This window comes from Electrona antarctica (assembly GCF_951216825.1).
Source record: "Electrona antarctica genome assembly, chromosome: 1".
Classification (NCBI taxonomy): domain Eukaryota; kingdom Metazoa; phylum Chordata; class Actinopteri; order Myctophiformes; family Myctophidae; genus Electrona; species Electrona antarctica.
Window position 1 is genome coordinate 6,705,277 of NC_136806.1, and position 17,185 is coordinate 6,722,461.

At 41.4% G+C, this 17,185-nt stretch overlaps 1 protein-coding gene across 1 annotated transcript in view; it reads left to right on the forward strand.

Annotated features, from left to right (window-relative positions):
- Positions 1 to 5,383: 5,383 nt before the first annotated feature.
- The window catches only part of lyn (LYN proto-oncogene, Src family tyrosine kinase), a 36,700-nt gene continuing 24,898 nt past the window's right edge, over positions 5,384 to 17,185 (forward strand). The window contains exon 1 of the mRNA XM_079512117.1: positions 5,384 to 5,490. The gene's annotated coding sequence lies outside the window, so the exon portion shown is untranslated. The remainder of the gene's footprint in view (positions 5,491 to 17,185) is intronic.

The window sequence follows — 17,185 nt, forward strand, 5'->3', positions numbered from 1 at the left end:
GGTCATTTAAGAAAACACAGCAATGTTTCACACTTTTCCGTCGTTTGACAAATCGCATATCAGGATTTTATTTTACCATTAGTTTAATCAATGTGCACGACGTCCGTGTGAAGTTTGTGCCTGTGGCTAGTGCTACCCATAAAGGGCCACTTATTTTATCTGATGTTTGGGAGACAAGAAACACTTTCCTGGGGTTTTTATGTGGGCAATATGTGTTTTTAGTTATTTCAGTATTTCAAAGTGTCCACTGGTCTCACTTACTTCCTGGACTACATGTTGTCTCAGTAAGACAGCCCTCCCCCTATCCACAAGGAGGAGCAGTGGACCAAAGCATTATGGGGATTGTAGTCCGCAGGAAGGAAGTGAGCCCTGGTGTCCATGACATCATGGAGCCCATGGACACTTTGAAATACTGAAATATCTAAAAACACAAATTACCCACGTAAAAAACCCAAGTGTTTCTTGACTCCCAAACGTTGTTAAAATGAGATCTGGTTGCAAAAGGGGCGAAGTGGCCCTTTAAAACCACTTCCGTAGTACGATGGGTGTTGCTTGCCAAAAAATAACTGATCTACAAGTGAGCTTTGTTCGGGACAAACTGGGCCACCCTTTTTGATTGGGCCCAATTTTGTATGTTGCATTAGTTGTTTCGATTGCTTTCGACTGGAGATGCACCGATATGGAAATTACCGATGTTTAAAATAACAATTTAGCCAATAATGATACCGATATATGTTTATTCTTTTTATTTATTTTTCAATACAAGAAATAAATGTTCAGAATCTACAGCTTGGTAGAGACTGCAGATAACCAACATATACCAATATAGCAAACACAAAACGTATGCTTCATATCAACAACAGATAAATATCGGCTATACTGCCATCGGTTAATGTCGTTAATGTTTTATTTGCCGATACCGATATTGACCAATAACAGCAAACATCGTCCGATAGCGATTATGTGGCCGATACATCGGTGCATTGAGACTATTACATTTTGTTTAGATTTTATTCCTTTTTCTCCTTTTTTTTTTAAAGATTTTGTTTTTGGCTTTTTCTGCCTTTATTGATAGGTTGAAAGTAGACTGACAGGAAATGGGGAGAGAGATGGGGGGGGGGGGGGGACACGCCTGCGAAGGCTGTCGGGATCCGGGAGTCGAACCCGCGGCACGCCGTCAGGCTGGCTCAGCAGCCTATAGGTGCCCAGACGGTTTGCTTTTTGTTTTTGTTTGGAAAATGCTTAGTTTTAGTGTCACAGTTCATGCAATGCAGGTTATAAATGATATTAGACATTTAGTTTTCATGTCTTGTGTAAAACATAATGCCGCTCCCATTCTGGGCACCTTGTTGATGCTCTTGTTGTGTCACCTAAATCTCGCATGTCAAAAACATGATTCAAGAACCTACAGGTTTTAATGTTTTTATTCCAACTCTTGGAATGATCATGGAAAAAGAAATCATCATTTTCAGCGTCTCAATATTATTGCCTTAATTATACAGTTGGAGGCCATCGATATTGTCCTTTTCTTTTTGCTGAGGTTTGCGTGATCTGCGCAAAAGGACAGTTAACCCATTTTGGGCGGGAACCCCTTTTGGTGTTTTAAACATTATGTTATAATTTAGCTATTGAAAAATAGCAGATCTACAAGCTCATAGCGCGCCACCGAGTGGCGTGCTACGAGCTTGTAGATCTGCTATTTTTGAAAAATCGTGAAAATATTTAGTTCAGAAAACTGGAGGATTTAGAAGGATTTTTTTAAATTTTGAGGTCAGGCCTAAATGGGTCAAATGATAAGGGACAATATCGGTGGCACCCAACTGTAATTGAAGAACTGTCACATGATGGGGGACGGATGCCTTTCTTTGTTGTGTATAATACTGTACTGTTCTCCAGTCCTCACAATATTAACTGCCCTCTACGTGTATCAGATTTCAACTTGTGCTTCAAAAAACACACTTTCAAACAAACCCGTCTATAATATTATAACTGTAGATAATGCGAAAGGTGCATGATATAGCAGAACATAATATGTAGGTGTTTGGGTGTCCATGACTGTTTTTTTTAATGCCCCATATTGATTCAATAAACGACTGTTCCAAAAATGAAAACCTGTCTCTTGTGTGTACTGTATAGCAGTGGTTCCCAGACCTTTCCGTGTCAAGGACCCCCAAATCAACATTTATTAGGCCACGGACCGCCCATTTGAAAACATATGCCAGTGACCCCGATAAGGGAGGATTTTTACGGCTCTAGCAGTGATAACGAAACATATTAATTTCATGGACCCTCAGTTTCACACGCATTATGCTACGGACCCCCGATTTAATGGCATTTCTATCTCTGGTACCCCAATTTATATTGTAAAACCACTGTTAATTTAACTCTGAGAGTGTACAAATGGAACCAAATGGACCCATAGGGTCCATTTGGTTCCATTTGTACACTCTCTGAGTTACAGACCCTAAGGGTCAATTTGGTTCCTAACTCTAATTGAGCTAGGTACCAATTACAATTTAGGCATTTAGCAGACGCTCTTAATCCAGAGCGATTTACATTAAGCAAGAACAAAAAGCATGGGAATACATCACATATGTAAAAATGCATTTATCGCGAAACATGCGTAAGCTAAGAACGTGACTAGAACATATCTATATAATGACACTATACATATAAACTATAACTAGAACATATCTATATAATGATACTATACATATATGCTATACTATGCTGTACATATATACTATGAAGTGCTATGACTACATACAATGCACTTATTGTTCTGTCTACATGACATGCTATAAGTCTGTTTCAAATGCTATATAAGTCTAAAAAGTGCTATCTAAGGGGGTAGGATAAGTGCTATGGGCCATGATGGAGTCTGAAAAGGTGGGTTTTAGACTACGGCGGAAGATCGGGAGTGATGCTGCAGTTCTGATTGCAACGGGAAGTGCATTCCACAGTTTTGGGGCCAGAAGGGAGAAGAGTTTGGGACGTGTGGAGCGTTGTCCCGGCGTTTTTAGTGAGGGTACTTCCAGCTTCCCTGCGTTGGCTGATCTGAGTGCGTGGGAGGGTTTGTAGGGTTCAATCATGCTGGTCAAGATATGGGGGAGCCATACCTTTGGTTGCTTACCCCCTGGAACTCTCTCAAGTACCCCCAGGGGTCCCCGGACCCCACTTTGGGAACCCATACTGTATAGCTCCACAGCCCTATCAACCATGTGGCAGTGATATCATGTTAGAAAATTGATGATTATATATAATATATGCTATACTTCTGAAATAAGAGATACATTTTAAATGCTGTACAGTAGGTTTGATTATAGTATAACTCTATGACAGTGGTTTTCAACCAGGGGTCCGGGGACCACCAGTGGTCCTTGAGGGGAATCCAGGTGGTCCCCTGCAGCTAAATGATGGAGAGTTGTTAACCAAATTAACCCTTATAGATCTTTAACTCTTGTGTGAAATGAAACCCGTAACCGGGTCCATTTGGTTTGGTATGGTTTGGTTTTGTATTGGTTTGGTATTGTTAAACATCTGCATTACTTAATTTACAAGAAGTCTACACAATTCGAGAATGTATAAGAATTATTATTTTGATCAACAACAACTACATATTCTTTAGTTTTCGGTCTGAGAGGCTAAATGTCATCAAATGGTGGTCCGTGGCTCAAATGGGTCTGAGAGGCTAAATGTCATCAAATGGTGGTCCGTGGCTCAAATGGGTCTGAGAGGCTAAATGTCATCAAATGGTGGTCTGTGGCTCAAATGGGTCTGAGAGGCTAAATGTCATCAAATGGTGGTCCGTGGCTCAAATGGGTCTGAGAGGCTAAATGTCATCAAATGGTGGCTCAAATGGGTCTGAGAGGCTAAATGTCATCAAATGGTGGTCCGTGGCTCAAATGGGTCTGAGAGGCTAAATGTCATCAAATGGTGGTCCGTGGCTCAGATGGGTCTGAGAGGCTAAATGTCATCAAATGGTGGTCCGTGGCTCAAATGGGTCTGAGAGGCTAAATGTCATCAAATGGTGGTCCGTGGCTCAGATGGGTCTGAGAGGCTAAATGTCATCAAATGGTGGTTCCGTGGCTCAAATGCCGGATAAATATGGGTCTTGAAATGAAAAGGGTTGAAAAATGAAAACCAGTATATGTTAGGTTTGAGTTGCACATTTAACGCAATTAACGGAACATACAGTAACTGATCTATTGTTAATTGGCTTTGGTCAAACTGTGCTATACGACAAACTGTGTTTTTCATTAGGTTTTATTCATAGGTTTAACTTCTATTGTATGTTATCCAGTCTCCACAGTATTGCTTTACTGCCCCTCATGGTGTGAAATTCAATGTGGGCTTCAAAACAACATGCCTTTATAAGGCTATAGGCCTAATTGTAGAAATGAAAACTGTGACATTTGCAGCAAAAAAAAATGTGGGTGCCATGCATGGCAGTTTTGTATGTATGAATTTGTTTCCGTTTGTGTATGATTAATGACATGATGATATGATATGATTGTTTGTGTCGATTCAATAATTGAAAAAAACACTTTAGTGTAGCTCCACATGCCATCCAGGAGGGGGCACTAATGCCATGTTCCCAAATGGATAAGTAGACGCTATAGCTATAACCAGAGTAGTTTAAAAGAGAGGAATACTCCCGTTGACTCTCATTGTAACAATGGAATGCGGAAGCGCTCATTCTATCGCAATGGAATAGTTCCAGCCATAGGAGCAATGTTTGGCACTATTGCCCATAGGCACCCGCTTTGCGGCGAGATGTCACCACTCTCTTACTACATTACTCTGGCTATAACAAACAAAAGATGCCCGTTTAAAAGTGTGTTGTAGGGCTGAGTGAGTTGTCAAAAACTTGAAAACGACGCAGTGTCATTTGAACAAATGTAGCCTAAACTGAAAACGAGTGGTGGTCTAAATTAAGTTAAGTTAAGTTAAGTTAATTAAAAAAATCCCTGTCCGCATTAATTGTTTTTCATGTAGGCCTATTCGACGTGCACAAAGCAAGTAGAAAGAATAGCCTACTAATAACTAGGCCTACTGTATTTCATGAACGTTCACAGTCACAGAGCTGTCTTTTAGCTTGCCTTGTAGTCTATGTCCGTTTGCTGATTATGCAAATAAACGGACAAAAGTAGCCTACCAGGAAGTTTCAGCAGCATTAAAAAAAAATCCCCAGCGAAGTTCCTCTTTCTGTAGTGTGTGTGTGTGTGTGTGTGTGTGTGTGTGTGTGTGTGTGTGTGTGTGTGTCGTGTGTGTGTAGTGTGTGTGTGTGTGTGTGTGTGTGTGTGTGTGTCGTGTGTGTGTGTGTGTCACTTCAAGCTAACGGACGGTCTGTCTGTCTGTCAGTCAGTCCATCTGATCAATGAGACAACACACACACATCGCTCTGAGGACTATCCCTATTGGTAACACCACTATTTAGGGTCTACACGCTTTGGATGAACGATTCTCCAAGCCAGGGAAGACACACAGGTAAGACATTATATTATACTTCACAGTCACACATTCGTTTGGTGAAAATATTACAATACTAGTTGGCATTTAATTCGGGAGAGTATGAACACAATGTGTTCATATTGTAGGGAATATGTAAAGGTTATATGAATGAATGATACTGGGATATTGATATTCATTAATGATGGATATGCGGGCAAGCATATATTTAGGCACATGATATAAGCGGCTATGCTTGCGGCGAGCTCAGACGCGCACATGCATCATTGACACAAAATAATGAAGGAGCCTGAATGCCTAAACATCTGGTGACATAGAGGCTATTGTTCAACGTTTTTCACGCAAAATTGGCCAATTAAGGACCCTTATTTAGTTGAGTTGTTTTTTTTGCTTTTTTATTGAATACTTGATTCATTGAACAGTTTGTAAAAATGTAATAAACAGACAGCGTAGAGAGATGAAGCAGCTGCCTATACCACTATATTGACAGAATTGCGTTGCAGATTAGAAACTTTTTCTGCTATTGTTAGCCAATGCATTCTCGTCAGAATATGGGGTGCTAGGGTTCAAGGCAAGCTGGTTAAAGGACCACTTCACCACTTTTCAATATCTTCATATAATAGGTCCGCTCTAATAATCATGATAAAATGGCACAATTATTGACAACTACTCAGTCTGTGTCTCATAGGAGGGCTGTGGGCAGTTCAGAAACCCGTCCATCAGTGACATCGTCATACTCATTAGGCAGATTTTTTTTAAACAAGATTTTTTTTTTACAAAGATATTTAGATTTGTATTATCTTGAGAATGATGGCTTCCATTTTCGCATTGCAACTTTTCAGGACTATAGAAAGCCTGCAGTTTCTATTAGCTTGGATTCCCCATCGATGATGTCACTGCAGGGTTTCTGAACTGCCCACAACCCTCCTATGAGACAAGAACAGAATTGTGCAGTTTTATCATTATTATTAGTGAGGACCTATTATATGAAGATAGGTTGAAAAGTGGTGAAGTGGTCCTTTATGTAAAAAAAAAAAAAAGGTTACTATGACACAAAGATTTGGTGGCCCCCCTGTAGTAACTCTGAGGACCCCCCTAGGGGTACCGTACCTGTAGTAACTCTGAGGACCCCCCTATGGGTACCGTGATGTCTGGACAGGCATGCCGGTGGTGTTGTCACACACACACACACAGCAGGAATGAGGAAGGTGTCATTATCTACATGTGTGTATTAGAGCATTGCTGCTGCAACATCTGACTGACTACCAATCACCAATGTTTTGACTGATATTTCATAAAGTAAGTGATTTAAAGTTAGTCAAACATGTGAAATTAAAAGATGGAAGATATACAAAGCTAAGCTCCTGACACGTAAGCATGTAGATCTGCGCAATTTCTTTTTAAATTTTGTATGTGTAGCTAGTCTTTGTCACTGTTGTGCATGGTGAGCTGTGGGCAAACGGTGTGGTTTGGTAGGAGAAGGCATGTCGGAGGCGTTGTGCATGGTTAGATGTGGACAAACGGTGTGGTTTGGTAGGAGAAGGCATGTCGGTGGGTGTTATGCATGGTGAGATGTGGACAAACGGTGTGGTTTGGTAGGAGAAGGCATGTCGGTGGGTGTTATGCATGGTGAGATGTGGACAAACGGTGTGGTTTGGTAGGAGAAGGCATGCCGGTGGTGTTGGGCATGGTGAGATGTGGACAAACGGTGTGGTTTGGTTGGAGAAGGCATGTCGGTGGGTGTTATGCATGGTGAGATGTGGACAAACAGTGTGGTTTGGTAGGAGAAGGCAATATATATATTCTTTCAGAAGACTTTTTATTAATTTCGACATCAAGCCTAAATGGATTAAATCAATCAATCAATCAATCAATCGGTCTATAGGCCTATAGTCATTTATATATTCATAGGCTAGCGGCATTTGCCCAAAACAATATTAACGTTTGATTGATCTAGGGGAATGCATGGAAGGGTTGTAACAGGGATGGATTAGTTTGACTGGTAAGCTATTTATTAACCACTATGTCAACATGTAGATGTTGGTCCTCCTCAGTGATATTACAATAGATCTTCATATAAGTCATATAGTTTTAGATAAGGATGGTATACATTGGTACAGAGCGTCGCAGTCCCGCCCCCTTTCATGACGACGCCAGGCCCAGGAAATAATTCCCAATGCATTTTTCCCACAGACATTTCAAAAAGTATTTATTTAAAGACCTTTTAAGCATCGTACGAAGCCAACTCGAGTCGTAAAATGAAAACCAAAGCGTAAAATGCGTATAATGAAACCAAATGGACCCGTCCGGGTCCATTTGGTTTCAAGAGTTACATTATTGTTAAACATCTGCATTACTTAATTTACAAGAAGTCTACATACACAATTACAGAATGTAGAAGAATTGTACGTTTGCCCGTTATTTCTCCCAATGGTACCAACGACGACAGCAAAATATTCTTTAGTTTTGGGTCTGTGAGGCTAAATGTCATCAAACGGTGGTCCGTGGCTCAGATGGGTCTGTGAGGCTAAATGTCATCAGATGGTGGTCCGTGGCTCAAATGGGTCTGAGAGGCTAAATGTCATCAGATGGTGGTCCGTGGCTCAGATGGGTCTGTGAGGCTAAATGTCATCAAACGGTGGTCCGTGGCTCAGATGGGTCTGTGAGGCTAAATGTCATCAGATGGTGGTCCGTGGCTCAGATGGGTCTGTGAGGCTAAATGTCATCAGATGGTGGTCCGTGGCTCAGATGGGTCTGTGAGGCTAAATGTCATCAAACGGTGGTCCGTGGCTCAGATGGGTCTGTGAGGCTAAATGTCATCAGATGGTGGTCCGTGGCTCAGATGGGTCTGTGAGGCTAAATGTCATCAGATGGTGGTCCGTGGCTCAGATGGGTCTGTGAGGCTAAATGTCATCAAACGGTGGTCCGTGGGTCAGATGGCAGATAAATAATGGGCCTTGAAATGAAAAGGGTTGTAAACCACTGCCTAAAGTATAGGCTACCACTGTGGTCTGTCCTTCATCCATTATCATATTAGGCTACTTGTCCCAGCAGGCAGGAGGCATAATTGCCATGGAAACATATTTGTCGGTGTGTGGACATCATGTTCTCCTCTCCCCTGTACTTTCATTTTCTGTTGCTCACAACCAGGGATTGATTGATTGATTGATTGATTGATTGATTGATTGATCGATCGGAAATGTTATTCACAGTATGCAGAATGGGTACATTTCAAACGAAAGCGCAACTCAATACGAAAACTGTTACTGTGGATGACAGTCATGACACCATGATAAAGCATTACACTTGTTTACAACAGGGTCCACCTTTTTCAATTCATCAGAACATTTAGAGACGTACAAATGTACACTTCTATAGAAACAGGAAATCATCATATAAACAAAGTAAAAAAAAAAAAAAAGGGAAAAAAAACAAGTAGGCTACAGTATGGAGAAAGAAGGGGTGTGTGTGTCTGTGTGTGTGGGGGGGGGGGGGGGGACACGACGACGACTCAGACTTTGACTATGGGGGCCAGTTTGGAATTGCAGCCGCCCGTAGGTGCTCTTTGAGAGCGGTTTTGAAGGAGTCTAGGGATTCACATGTCTTAATGGCTGTTTGTTGGTAGGGCGTTCCACATTTTAGTGGCATAGGAGCGGAATGAATTTAATCACCTAAAACTGAAGTGTGAATAGGCCAGGACAGTGCTAGGACAGGGCCCCTGCCCAGGCTCTGGACAGGGGCCCTGTCCAGAGCCTGGGCAGGGGCCCTGTCCAGAGCCCGGGCAGAGGCATTTTGTGGCATGTCCGACCGACTCGACAACGGGCACTGCAGGGGGGTGGGGAACGTGTGTGTCGAATTTGTCGGTGTGGCGAACGGTTCTCGAGTTACGTTGATTACAGACATACAGACACACAGAGACTTGTGGTGCATTTATAGATATTATAATAACTTTTTTTCAAAATATGCCATATTGTAGTTAAATTAGTGTCACCTGGAGGAGACTTGGTATTTAGTAATTGGGTCTTATGATCAAAATAACCATTATAAATTGAGTACTACAGACGAAAAGACAGTTTAAGTCCACACTAATTATCCATAATGTATAAATGATGGATAAGGGGTCAGGAGGACAACGAGGCCTTTTCGTGGAGGGGTCAGAATAAAATGACAGTTTTCCGTCTGTAGCACTCAATTAATGGTGTGTAAAGAAACCAAGAGAAGACCAAGTCTTTGTCATGGAAACATTTGTCCGTGTATGGACGACCCCTGCTCACAACACGCCCTTCCCTTCTCCTTAGTTTTATGTGTTTGCGTGTGCACGTGCGTGCGTGCGTGTGCGTGTACTGAATGCGTGTGTGGGTGTCGGTCACAGTGACAGGCTGCTGCTGCTGCTAATCTTTCCAGAGCTTTTCGTCTCCCTGTCAGTGGTTTCCTGACTGTCGCATATAGTGCCTCCAAAACGCTGATATGTCGCTGATGTTGTCTTGCTATTGTTTGTAAATGTTCTCTGTTATGAAGACACGGGCAGAGCAGAGGGGGAAGCAACACTTAAATGGACTTCTCTTTTCTTCAGGTTGGCAGTAGCGACAACCGCATGCCGCAATTTGCAACATAAGATTAGATTAGATTAACACTATAATGGGTTGAATCTAGGGTTGCAACATCAGCCCATGCATCGACAGCCCATTCATCCAAACAGAAAAGTCTGATCTGCTTGTATTAAACAACGTTAAACTCACTAACATTGCAGCTGTACGGAAAGCTTGAATTATATCCTCTTCCAATTTGCAAAAGTGTTTGTTTCATAAAAATCCACCGTAGACATGTGCTATGAGCTACTTTCTGCTGAGAAATTCCTTGCAGGTGATTTTGAAGAAAAGTGTTGGGAGATTGAAGGCCTGCGTAGCGCTTGTTTTTAATTTGCACATAATGCAGGAAGCAGCAGCACGTCAAGTTAATGCATAATAATAATATATAAGATTTATATAGCGCTTTTCTAGGTACCCAAAGTCGCTTTACAGAACAGAAGTATAAGAAAAAGTCCTTCTGCACACCTACAATGGACAGGTGCGTCGGATAACTGGAACTGAGAAGTAGAGAAAAAAGAATCCCGCAGTCTTCACTTGAGTTTATTGAGCAACGTTTCGATGAAGGTCTGACGACAGAAACATTGCTCAATAAATCTAAACTCAAGTGAAGACAGTGTGCGGGATTCTTTTTTCTCTACTTCACAGAATAGAAGTAAAAACATTCTTTTTCTAATTTTATTAGAAAATGAGTGCTTCCAAACTCCAACACTTTATAGACACAATAATCACCTGCAAGGAATTTGTTGACAGAAAGTAGTTCATAACATTGTCTATATAACCTCACAAAAAACTAACCCTAAGCTGTAAAACAAGCGCCCCCTCAGCAAACCTTTGACTTCCGGTCTCTGCCAAAGCGAGCAATAGTCCGACAGCCTACTCCAAACCCTATAAACCTATAACCAAATGAGAAAAAGAGGTTGCGCATCAGCAATGGTTTTCAGTGGAGTGCCAAACCCAAATCCAGTATACATCAAAAAACAGGAATTTAAAAAAATCCAAAAAGGTAGCACATCCAAAAATTAAACAAACGGCGGACAAAGTACTCACATTTTGGTGTTTTAAGCATTATGTTATGCTTTAGCTGTTGAAAAATAGCAGATCTACAAGCTCATAGATCTACGCGCTATGAGCTTGTAGATCTACTATTTTAGAAAAACCGTGAAAATGTGGCGCAAATCTTTGAATATATATTCCTTCAGAGTGAACGTTTTTAACTCAAATATTTGCTTCTGGGGGTCCCTGCTGGGACTACACATTTCCAGATGGGGGTCCGCGGCCAAATACAGATGATTCTGGAGGTCCTTGACCTCAGTGGTTGAGCACCACTGACATAAAACATACGTTTTTCAGAAAACTGTTGAGCCTTTGCATACGCCTGTAAGGTCGTCGGGGCTAGGGCAAGTGCTACGGGCCACGATGGCCCGTAGTAGTCTGAAGACCAACGTACTGTATGCCCCTCGCTGTCAATCATATGCACTATAGCACTGGTTCCCAAAGTGGGGTCCGGGGACCCCCTGGGGTACTTGAGGCAGTTCCAGGGGGGACCCAGCTAAATGATAGTTTGGAACCAAATGGACCCTTATGGGTCTGTAACTCAGAGAGTGTACAAATGTACACACTCAGTTAAATTAGCATTGATTTTACAATATAAATTGGGGGTCCCAGAGATAGAAATGCTATTAAATAGGGGGTCCGTAGACTAATGCATGTCAAACTGGGGGTCCTTGAAATTAAACGGGTTGAGAATCACTGCTAGAGCCGTAAAAATCTTCTCTCATGGGGGTCCCTGGCATATATTTTCAAATGGGGGTCCGCGGGGTCATTAGTGTCAATTTGGGGGTCCTTGACATGAAAAAGTTTGGGAACCACTGCACTATAGCACAGTTCTTCTCAGCCTTTGGATTGGGACCCCCAGGGGTGTCCCCACGTTACTTTGGGGGGTCCCCAAAATGGATAATTTGCTCATATGTAATGTGCAACGTTGTTTTCTCACTCAACAGTAAACAGACCAAGATACAGTGTAGTGTAAACATGGTAATATATCTATCTGCCCATTTCTTTTTCTTTTTTTTATGTTTTTTTTTTTAAGGCTTTTGCCTTTATTTTATATTTTTATGGAGGGACAGACAGTAGGCTGACAGGAAATGGGGAGAGAGATGGGGGGAAGACATGCAGTAAAGGCCGTCGGGATCGGGAGTCGAACCCGCGGCACGCTGCCAGACTGGATTACCAGCCAAGGTGCCTGGACCAGTGAGCCATGGCCCAGGCCTATCTGCACATTTCTAAAGTGACAATTTATGGACTTTTAAGACCGTTTACTCTTAAAAAACACCTGCATCAATCAACAACCTAATACAAGAAATTGTCAAACATTGGCCAAAATTGTCAAATATTAACATTAGAAAGATGCAACAAAAAAAACAGTTCTACAAGCTCACAACGCCTCGCAACGTAAGGCATTGTGAGCTTGTAAATCGTCTATTTTTCAAAATATTTATCTGTGGAGCCAAGTCAAACTAAATGCGCTACAATTCCACATCAATTTCAAGTGCTTACAGCGGTGGCCATTGGAGCCTCTACAGCGGTGGCCGTTGGGCACAGGCCTAAATGGAACGATGCAAGTTGGAAATGCATGCCCCACACATATGTCTGTGTCCCTTTTATGCCCATATATGGAGTTCTTTGTCAGGCATGCCCAGATATGGAGTCTAACAGGCCAGCTCCATATATGGACACTGGGCAGGGCCCCTGCTCAGGCTCTGGACAGGGGCCCTGCCCAGTGTCCATATGGAGCCCAGAGCCCGGGCAGAAGCCTTTTGGGGGCGGTTCCGGACAACCGTGGGTGCCGACACTGGGCACTGCTAGCCTGGCTAATAAGCCAGACTAATATCACACAACACTGTCGCGGTATATCAGTCTGGGCTGGCTCCACTTGGATTTCATTTCCCGGGGAACATTTTCTCTTTGACGCAATTGGTCAGAGCTACTGTCAGTCAAAAGTCTCAAGCATTGAACGTCACTGTACCAAAGCCCGCCTATATTGCATACCGTGTCCCGATTGGTCCGACCTGTTCTCTGCTGTAGGAAAGAGGCGTGCTACTGAGCCTCGCCAGACCGTAATCCGCTGGTAGGCAACTTTTTTTTGCCAACGGCTGATTCGGTCTGGTTTATTAACCAGGCTAGGGCACTGCATCCCTGCATTGGGGGTGTGGAACGCGTGTGTCGAATTTGAAGTCGGTGGGGCGAACGGTTCTCGAGTTACGTGGATTACGGACGTACACAGTCACACACACGCTCAGAGACTTGGTGGAGTTGGTGCATTTATATAGTTAGAAGATGAAAAATGTTTTATGAACTGATATGTGATGCAATGCGACACATATGATTTCATTTACTCTGTCTCGTCTCGCATATAATTTGACTCACTCGTGACTCTGCCCCCACAGAGTCCACTCTACAACAAAAAGTTGTTAAAATTCAAAAATTGTATGTCCGAGTTATATTAAAGAAATAAAATAAATGAAAGGTCCTGTACCACTACCTGCGTCAGAAATTCTTCATACTGTAACCAAACTGTATTGCAGACCAAAAGCAAAACACAAATTTAATTAAATAGCACTAATTTTAACTTGATCAAACAAAAAACATTTTACTTCAATTGAACAATCAATAGATTTCGAATGAAAATGTTCAAACTCAGATCTTTTAAGTCCCTTAAAGGGGCATTCCACTCATTTTCAACATTTTATTATGTCATTAATATACCTTAGAGCTGTTCACATCAAGATGTGTTTCACCATGTTAATGATTTTTTTCAGATCTCCAGTTTTAGGAAACACAGAATGGGGGGGACTTTTTTATTATTTCCACAGCCAACAGCTCTAAGGTATATTAATGACATAGTAAAATGTTGAAAATGAGTGGAATGCCCCTTTAAGTTCCTTTCAATGTCTCAAGTGAGTCAAGTATCCAAAAAGTAATGGCAAAGGTAATCAAAAACAAAATTGTATTGTATTGTATAGATCTTCTATAGTTTTCGAAAATCAAATAAAAAGGCAATTAATGCATTCCTCACCCAACCTTCAAGTCAGGAGGCCACAGCAGGTTCCTTTGTCCGAAAGCTCTGAATTAATTCAGAGATAAACCCTCAGAAATGTTCCTGGAACAAACTGTTCTTCTTCCAGATCTCATAGTTTTCCAGCCCCATGCTACTCTGTGGTTTATTAATGTCTGATTATGGTTTAGTATTGGCCTTAAAAGAGTCTCTTTGTCTTATACGCTCTCTGACAAACTACTCCTTTTGATACCTAAAAATGGAGCCTCCGGCGGCCTCACTTCCTGTACCTTTATAGCTTTTCCTGGTACCTCACTTCTTCTTCTTCTTCTTTGGGTTTACTGGCGGGTTGCAACCAATTCCTTCCAGGTGTATACCGCCACCTACTGTACCGGAGTGTATAGTTCGACTCCATGCACCTTATTCCTTACATGTTATGTTATTCTATTATTGAGTGTTGTGGGGTGTTGCACCCTAGATCCTGTGAAAGATCCCTATCTCGTTCAGAATGTCAATCACTGCTTTTTGGTAGGTTCCACTGTATTTTTGCTTCAGCCATCTTCTGTTTCAGAATTGTCCTCTCTTCTGGTACCTCACTTCCTGGAACTATTGACCATATGCACACCGTGGCCATCTTGCCAGCAAGGTGGTAACTAGCTAGCTGCAATTTCCCATTGACAGTCCATACATCCACACAGAAAAGTCCTATCTGATTGTATTAAAGCATGTTAAACTCACCAACTTTGCAGCTGTATGAAAAGCTTGAATTATCCTCGTTCTATCTGCAAAGTGTTTGTTTCATAAAAAAATCACACCCGTGTGAAGTGAGGGGCGCTAATATATTAAAGTCTAACTCATGTTGATTAGGTGATGTAATGGTGATGTAAAACAAACGGTGCCAACACAAACATTAAATTGTCTTTATTGTTAATGGCATTTAATGTTTGTGTTAGGGACAAGATGAGGTACATTTTCCCTTCATTGTCAATGGCGTTTTTACAAACAACAAACATTGAACTAAAAACAAACATTAAACTTGTGTATATAGGACAAAAATCCACCGTAGATATGTTATGAGCTACTTACTGTCAAGAAACTCACTTGCAGGTGATTTTATTTTTCTAAGTGTTGGAGTTTGGAAGCTTCCAAAATCCTACACTTATAGGAAAAAAATAGCTCATAACTCATAAGTAGCTCATAACATATCTAGGGTGGATTTTTATGAAACAAACACTTTGCAGATAGAACGAGTATAATTCAAGCTTTTCATACAGCTGCAATGTTGGTGAGTTTATTAATACAATCAGATAGGACAATTCTGTATTGGCTGTCAATGGGAAATTGCAGCTTGTTACTTACCACCTTGCTGACAAGATGCTCGCACTGTGAATATGGTCAATTGCTAACATGCTTTTTTCGCCACAGCTCCCCCCTATGAGCATACATACATACATACATACATACATACATACATACATACATACATACATACATACATACATACATACATACATACATACATACATACATACATACATATGTACAGGTACCCTCACAAAAACATGCAGTAATCATCGCCTGATGGAGGGGAAAGGGACTGGTTGGAATAACGTATTCCTTCCACGCTACGTCCAACCGGGGAAACTCCCCCCTGTCAGGTGAAAAGAAGCGGCTTGGACTCCTCATGCATAGAAGGAAGCATGAGGTCAGAGGAAGTGTAGCGCCCAGGATTACATTAGATAATTGACACTGGGTGAAAAAAATGGGTTGCAAAATTATGGGATAAAACATACTATAATCTTGTAATTGATTCGATGCTTACTTTAAGCCCTGGTTCTTGGTATGAAAAGCACTTGGCAGGTTGTTAAAGTTCTGTCCCACAGACAACATTGAACTACTATAGTCTTGACTTACCATTCTGTACATTTGGGAAGATGGCCTACTTATTTTAGTGATTTGTGCGACAGGACGACACGAACAATGACCTACGATAGAAAATGCAACATGGAACCTATAATAACAAGGCAAGGAAGGATGCATAGTTTATATGTCACAGAGGGAATAAATATTAAGCATTTTAGTCAAGGATTGGATTGGCCAATACAATGTAATGTTGCTAAAGAGGAAAAAGAAGTACATTTGTCTCTGTTGGGTCAAAAGTTTGAGGAAACGGTAAATGTGTCAAGCTTCCTCAAGTGGGAAAAAAACAATAGTTTTTCCGGGAGGCAAAACTCAGATAAAAATCTATTTCGACCATCATTTCTATAACTAGAACGTCACGACACAATAACAAATTAATAGACTGTCGGAGTGTCTTCCTCTCCCCTCCCCCCCCCTCCGCAGTCTCTCCCCCCCCCCCCCCCCCCCCTCTCTTAACCTTCCATATTAAACTCATGTTAACTGATTCATTGCAACTTATGTTAGCGAGCAGACACACATGTCACACATGTGACGTATGCAATTCATTATGGGCACATTTCAGGGGGGGGATCCCCGAATCCGTTTTCCCAAGATATTATTTTAACTCTTAACTTTTTTGAGGAAGTTCTTGACGTCCGACTTCCCTGCAGTGATCACTGACAACATTGACATGCCACATCATATACTGTATTCCTTACTAAAATATTAGTATTACAATATAAAATGTGATTCTCAGCAGAAAATCTACAACTTCCTCCTTTTTTGTGTGCAGATTAGAAGGAGCCATAATTGAGTACCACAGACGAATAACAGTCTAAGTCCACACTATTGATCCATAATATATAAATGATAGATAAGGGTTCAGGACAACAAGGCCTTTTCATGGAGGGGTCAGTCTGAAATTTGGACTTAGACTGTTTTTCGTCTGTGGTACTCATTATTATGCTCTTCCTTTTGATTTGCTGTGTTGAAGAATTACTCAAGATGGCTCATCGTGAATCACACTCAGAAGTGTTGAAATAAATAGTGTACACATGTACTCAAATCCCGTTAACGTTTAGTGCTAATTTTGTAACCCTAAGATAATCCATTGGTGTTTTAAACATTAGACGATGTTATAATTTAGCTATTCAAAAATAGCAGATCTACA